Source organism: Scophthalmus maximus, chromosome 11 (assembly GCF_022379125.1).
Source record: "Scophthalmus maximus strain ysfricsl-2021 chromosome 11, ASM2237912v1, whole genome shotgun sequence".
In the NCBI taxonomy this organism is placed as follows: Eukaryota; Metazoa; Chordata; class Actinopteri; order Pleuronectiformes; family Scophthalmidae; genus Scophthalmus; species Scophthalmus maximus.
Genome location: NC_061525.1, coordinates 24,510,001 through 24,517,785, shown reverse-complemented (window position 1 = coordinate 24,517,785; position 7,785 = coordinate 24,510,001).

Genomic DNA, 7,785 nt, shown 5'->3' with positions numbered 1-7,785 from the left:
GACCTTCGCTTTTCTTCCTGTTTTTCTCTCTTCCTCTTATTTCTCCTCCCTTTCTTTCACTTCATTTTCCTCAGTCAATCTTTTCTCCTCTAGAAAAATATTCTTCTTCTTTTTTCTCTCATCCTTTTCTTCCTCCCTTGTTTCATCCTCCATCAGCTCTTCTTTTCTTTTCTCTTCTTTTAACCTGTTCCATTCCTCCCATCTTCCTCTTTCTATTCCTTTTATTCTTTCTATTGTTCCTTCTTCCTTCCCGTCTCTGTCGTTCCCCCTCACGTGTTCTGTCGTCTCTCTCTCTTGCTTCTTCTAGAATCTTATGTTCCTCTTTTCTTTTTCTTTCTTCTTCCTTGGAAGACTTTCTTCTCTTTGTGGATTTCTTCTTTTTCCTTTGCTCCTCCTCCTCCTCTCTCTGCTGTTGCGTTGTCTTTTCTTTTCCCTCTTTTTCTCCTTAACAATTTAAATAGCGTCTCTCTATGAAAACAGGAATCTGACTCTTAACTTCTTCTTTTCTTCTCGTTCACCATCTTCTGAATCGTCTCTCTCGCTCTCTTGGCCGACGCTCTGCCTGTGGTGCTGAGACTCGCTCGTCCGGTCGACATCCAGAGACCACAACGCAACCGACATCTCGGCCTCACACACACACACACACACACACACACACACACACCACATACCACAGCTGTAAGTGCCTCTTGGCAGAGATACGGAGAGATTAGGACAACATGGTTCGGCCAAACCCCCCCCCCACACACACACACACACACACACACACACACGCACACGCGCACTAGGAGTCTGTAATCAGACAGAGCTTCTCCTCTCTTCTGCTAATTAAAGACCATAAAACAGCCAATTTCTGACTTAACGAACACAATCTGCTGCTTCACCAACAAACAGCGAGCGAGACGCTGCCGTCGACCTCCGTCCGTCGCTGAGGAAACTTCCTGTTGCTGCTGATTGGACACAGCAGGTTGCTTCTCCTCACACACAAACGAACAAACCCGAGCATCACAGTGGTTGTCGTTGTAGTTGACACACAGATCCCTATTTTCAGGAATGTAAAATGAAGCGGAGGCTATGAACACACGTGCCAATAAAGTTTATCCAATTTGAGGGAGAGGAAGACACGTGGCGAACGCCACCGACGGTGCAGACTGTAGAAGTGTCTCTGTGCATTTTCATCCATTATCTATACGAGTCACGAGGGGGGGCGGGGCTAAACCCAGCTGACATTGGGCGAGAGGGCGGGGCTTCACCCTGGACACCTGTGGCCAATGTTTGGACTGTGGGACGAAGCCGGAGAAGACCCACAGAGAAACGCTCTGGTTGGTTCGAACCAAGAACCTTCTTGCTGTGAGGCGATGGTGCTGATCGCTGCACCACCGTGACGCCCGCCAGGCGTCAAGAAACAGAGCAATGACTTAAACAGTACATTTATAAAAAGTAAGACATGCAGCTGCATTCAGCCCACCAGGATTACCCCTAAACCTTCTTCTTCCTATTCCTCTTCCTCTTCTTCTTCTTTTTCCAAGGTTTACTGGAAAACAACACGTCGGTGCTTTAGGTGAGTCCACCGTCATAAAGAATGTGTAACGCTCGTGTTTGACTTCAGTCAAAAAGCACAACGCGTAGAGAAAAATGTTCAGGTTTGTTTGAAAAAACACCTGCAGCCTTCGACACACACACACACACACACACACACGCAGGTTTTCTTCAAGCTGATGACCTCCGACCTCTCACTTCCTCCCAATGTGTTTATTCTTCTCATACACACACACACACACACACACGCCGAGGTCTGGAGGTTTGGGGCGCGTCACGCTGCCGGCGCTGCCGGCGGTTTCTCAGATAGCCTGTAATGAGACAGCACGCAGAGCCAAGATGGCCGCTGCCGTGTCATTAGCAGTGGAAATGTGGTGGGTTATTAGAGATGGAATATCAACGCGAGCCGCGGTGACTTCATGCGAGGCTGTCAGCCGACCCGACCCGGCCGAGAAAACACGAGGCCCGCTGACGCTTTACAGCGGAAAGTAAAGGTCGCCTGTCGGCCGCTGGTGAAGACTGACGCTCTCAGTCCGCTGGCGTCCCGGTTCCGACCCGCTGCAACCGTGTGTGACCTCAGGGTCCCGTCCACACTGTGTGACGTGATGAATGAGCGGCGGCGGGTGAAGTAAAGTGACCTCAGACTTTCCTCGGCTGCTGTTTGGATCCAGCCAGTCGGGATTTAAAGCCGCTGTGTTTTCCTTTTGTTTGTCGCCGACCTCCTGACCTCTGCTGAAGGAGGCCCCACACAACACACACACACACACACACACTTGGAGGGTAACTGTTGGGAGGAAAGTGAGTTGTGGAATGTCTGAGTTTGGAATAACACTGTCAGGAACGGTGCCAGCCGTACAGGACTGTTTACCCTGCGTGTGTGTGTGTGTGTGTGTGTGTGTGTGTGTGTTTACCTCTGGCTGTGTTTGTCCAGTATAAAGCTGTGACTGGTCCGTGCTGGTAAACCAGTTGCTCAGGAGGAACAGATGTGGACAGGAATGTCAGTGTGTGTGTGTGTGTGTGTGTGTGTGTGTTCACTGCCGGTAGACATTCGAAGACAGAGCGAGCACTAAAATTATAAATCAGAGCATCAAATGTCGCCACACTGCAAATATTAAGAGTCACGAGTTCCCAGAATTCCCCGGGAATGAGCTCATCCAACCGGCAGAGAAAGACAAACGCACACACCACCACGTCCTCACAACGCAATCACACCATTGGTTTTAAAAGAGCTATTTGTACATTCATGCTATCGCTACATAGCTAACGTCAGCATTAGCATTAGCGTTTGTTCGCTCACCAATCTATCGGATTTTTGGTTTCTGTCCCCAGACGTGGAAACATCACTTCTTTACTTCTGATGGAGCTAGCATGCTAACCGGCTAGCCTGCTAACCGGTCCGGCCACTGTGGCGTCCGCTCCGCTGCTCGGTGGACGGATTCTGACCTCTGGTCTTGTCAACACACTGAAGCTGTTGACGAGTGACCATCGCCTCCCTCCGCTACACCGACAGTAGAACCTCGCTATGGTTTTCGAGCTACTCAAACTCTGACTCGCGACAGGATCAGTCCAGAACCAACGAGCATCTGATCAGCGAACAAGCTGGTGACGCTGGACAGAGTTCAACTCCTGCTCCTCACTAGCGCCATGTTCCGTTGCAAGTCGGAAGACGACAAATTCCGCGACTCTGGAGCGAATCTGCTCAGAAAACATGGCCGTCCGCAGGAAACTCACCTCGCAGCACCGTCAGCGGAGAGAACCGTCGACGTCTCGAAATAAATAACCAGCTCAAACTCGTGTGTGATAAACTAGCTATAGCCGAGCTAGTTAGCGACAACATTATGTAGGAGCACCCTTTATGTCGCCATATCGCTGTGAGTGACGTCATTTCGTCCGACTCGGACTGAATCGATCTCATCCAAGGTTTCCAAATTTGGAATCCAGACTTGAACGGCCGCTCCATTGCACTTTTCCGAGTCGGAGGAGGAGGGGTTCTTTTACCCCGAGTTGGAACACAGCATTACACCGGATAGCAGCAACAAGCTAACTTGTCTTAGCATTGTTGCTAAGTGATGAGGAGAAGTCGTGGACTTCAAGGCCTCCGTCATCGTCAAGAGAATCAATGAGAAATGAATGTACACCTTATCACGTGATGCAGATTGGCGGCCAAAACTCAAGCAAAGCATCGTGGGAAATGAATGAGCATGTTCCAAATCAATGTTCTTCACACAATTACAACTAGGACATTTTATTGATTCTTCTTCTTCAACTTCAGTTACGAGAGCTCTTCGCCTCATAACTTCATTAGTCCAGTTTACAGGATTGTTGAAATGTTCCGGAACCAGAACAACCGGTCGTCTGTTGTCCGAGTGGAACTCTCTCCGCCACGCTGCTCGTTTACACCGGTGACGGGAAGATAAAACCCAGTCGGCGAGGTTGTCGACTCACGTGGATGATGTCATCACCACGAAACAATGCACACAGCAGCATGGTGCGTGTGTGTGTGTGTGTGTGTGTGTCCGCGTGCTCTCGTCACGCTGACTGATGTGAACCGGAGAAAGTAGGTTGTGGCTTTTTAACAAGGTGAGCTGCTTTGTGATTTACACCTGTGGTTGCCATGACGACCGCCTCCGTTTACTGTCTGTTGGTGCTCATTAGCTTTCCTCTCACTTCCTGTGTGTGTGTATGGGTGTGTGTGTGTGAGTTTGTGTGTGTATGTGTGTGTGTGTGTGTGTGTGTGCGGAGCTGCTGAGAGACTGATTTCAGGAAATGCTCATAAAAACCAAGTAAATATAGTTTTTCTGAGCCACACATGGTCGTTGAGAAACTATCATATCTTCAACATCCCAACAGACACCAAGTGTCAGTTTTGCATTTTGTTTCTAACGTCATTTCTACATATTTAATTTAATGACATATGATGTCATCATACAGTCTTTGTAAAGAGTTGAAGCTTGATAAAACTCATGTGGTTCAATCTGAGAGCAGCTGGTGTTGTTAAGCCCCTCCCCCTCCTCAGACGTGTCCTTATTTCCCCTCCGGAGGAGAAGAGGATCACGAGTCTTGTGATCTTTATTAGGAAATTCAGCTTTTTTGTCTCTCAGGTAATCACAGAATAAATAAATAAAGATGGACGACAGGAAGCCAAATCGTCACGACCGCCCCCTGGTGTCTGGCTGCAGTATAGCTAATAAGCCCCGCCCCCTTCAACGTAAGTTAAGGTAGTTCTTGTCACTTTGATGTTTGTTCACGAGTTCATGTGTCTGATCACTTTGCTTCTCATTACAGCTGATCGTCTTTATATACATTCAGTGGACGTCTTTATATACAGTCAGTGATCGTTTTTATATTCAGTGAGTGGTCGTCTAAATATACAGTCGGTGATCGTCTTTATATACAGTCAGTGATCGTTTTTATATACAGTCAGTGATCGTCTTTATATACAGTCTGTGATCGTATTCATATACAGTCAGGGATCGTCTTTATATACAGTCAGTGATCATCATTATATACAGTCAGTAATCGTCTTTGTATACAGTCAGTGATCCACTTTATACACAGTCAGTGATCGTCTTTATATACAGTCAGTGATCATCATTATATACAGTCAGTAATCGTCTTTGTATACAGTCAGTGATCCACTTTATACACAGTCAGTTATCGTCTTTATATACAGTCTGTGATCGTTTTTATATTCAGTGAGTGGTCGTCTTAATATACAGTCAGTGATCGTCTTTATATACAGTCAGTGATCGTTCTTATATACAGTCAGTGATCGTCTTTATATACAGTCTCCGGTCGTCTTTATATACAGTCAGTGATCGTCTTTATATACAGTCAGTGATCACATTTATATACAGTCAGTGATCGTTTTTATATATAGTCAGGGATCGTCTTTATATACAGTCACTAATCGTCTTTATATACAGTCTGTGATTGTCTTTATATACAGTCACTGATCTTCTTCATATACAGTCTGTGATCACATTTATATACAGTCTCTGATCATCTTTATATACAGTCAGTGATCGTCTTTATATACAGTCAGTGATCACATTTATATACAGTCTTTGATCGTATTTATATACAGTCAGGGATTGTCTTTATATACAGTCAGTGATCATCGTTATATCCAGTCAGTATTCGTCTTCATATACACTCAGTGATCGTCTTTATAAACAGTCAGGGATCGTCTTCATATACAGTCAGTGATCATCGTTATATATTCTGTCAGTAATCGTCTTTATATACAGTCAGTGATCGTCTTATATACAGTCAGGGATCGTCTTTATATACAGTCGCCGATCATCTTTATATACAGTCAGTGATCATCATTATATACAGTCAGTAATCGTCTTTATATACAGTCAGTGATCGTCTTAATATACAGATGGTGATCGTCTTTATATACATGTACAGTCAGTGATCGTCTTTATATACATATACAGTCAGTGATCGTCTTTATATACAGTCAGTAATCGTCTTTATATACAGTCAGTGATCGTCTTAATATACAGATGGTGATCGTCTTTATATAAATATACAGTCAGTGATCGTCTTTATATACATATACAGTCAGTGATTGTCTTTATATACAGTCAGTGATCGTCTTAATATACAGTCAGTGATCGTCTTTATATACAGTCAGTGATCATGTTTATATACAGACAGGGATCATCTTTATATACAGTCGCCGATCGTCTTCATGTACAGTCACTGATCACATTTATATACAGTCAGTGATCATCGTTATATACAGACAGGGATCATCTTTATATACAGTCGCCGATCGTCTTCATATACAGTCAGTGATCATCGTTATATACAGACAGGGATCATCTTTATATACAGTCACTGATCGTCTTCATGTACAGTCACTGATCACATTTATATACAGTCTCTGATCGTCTTTATATAGAGTCAGTGATCGTCTTTATATACAGTCAGTGATCATCATTATATACAGTCAGTAATCTTCTTTATATACAGTCAGTGATCACATTTATATACAGTCAGTGATCGTCTTTATATACAGTCACTAATCGCCTTTATATACAGTCTGTGATTGTCTTTATATACAGTCACTGATCTTCTTCATATACAGTCAGTGATCACATTTATATACAGTCTCTGATCGTCTTTATATACAGTCAGTGATCGTCTTTATATACAGTCAGTGATCACATTTATATACAGTCAGTGATCGTCTTTATATAGAGTCAGTGATCGTCTTTATATACAGTCAGTGATCGTCTTTATATACAGTCAGTGATCATCTTTATATACAGTCAGTGATCATCGTTATATACAGACAGGGATCATCTTTATATACAGTCGCCGATCGTCTTCATATACAGTCAGTGATCGTCTTTATATACAGTCAGTGATCGTCTTTATATACAGTCAGTGATCATCATTATATACAGTCAGTAATCGTCTTTATATACAGTCAGTGATCACATTTATATACAGTCACTGATCGTCTTTATATACAGTCACTGATCGTCTTTATATACAGTCACTGATCGTCTTCATATACAGTCAGTGATTGTCTTTATATACAGTCAGTGATCGTCTTTATATGCAGTCAGTGATCGTCTTAATATACAGATGGTGATCGTCTTTATATACATATACAGTCAGTGATCGTCTTTATATACAGTCAGTGATCATGTTTATATACAGTCAGGCATCATCTTTATATACAGTCAGTGATCATCGTTATATACAGACAGGGATCATCTTTATATACAGTCGCCGATCGTCTTCATATACAGTCAGTGATTGTCTTTATATACAGTCAGGGATCCTCTTTATATACAGTCACTGATCGTCTTCATGTACAGTCACTGATCACATTTATATACAGTCTCTGATCGTCTTTATATAGAGTCAGTGATCGTCTTTATATACAGTCAGTGATCATCATTATATACAGTCAGTAATCTTCTTTATATACAGTCAGTGATCACATTTATATACAGTCAGTGATCGTCTTTATATACAGTCACTAATCGCCTTTATATACAGTCTGTGATTGTCTTTATATACAGTCACTGATCTTCTTCATATACAGTCAGTGATCACATTTATATACAGTCTCTGATCGTCTTTATATACAGTCAGTGATCGTCTTTATATACAGTCAGTGATCACATTTATATACAGTCTCTGATCGTCTTCATATACAGTCAGTGATCGTCTTTATATACAGTCAGTGATCGTCTTCATATACAGTCAGTGATCGTC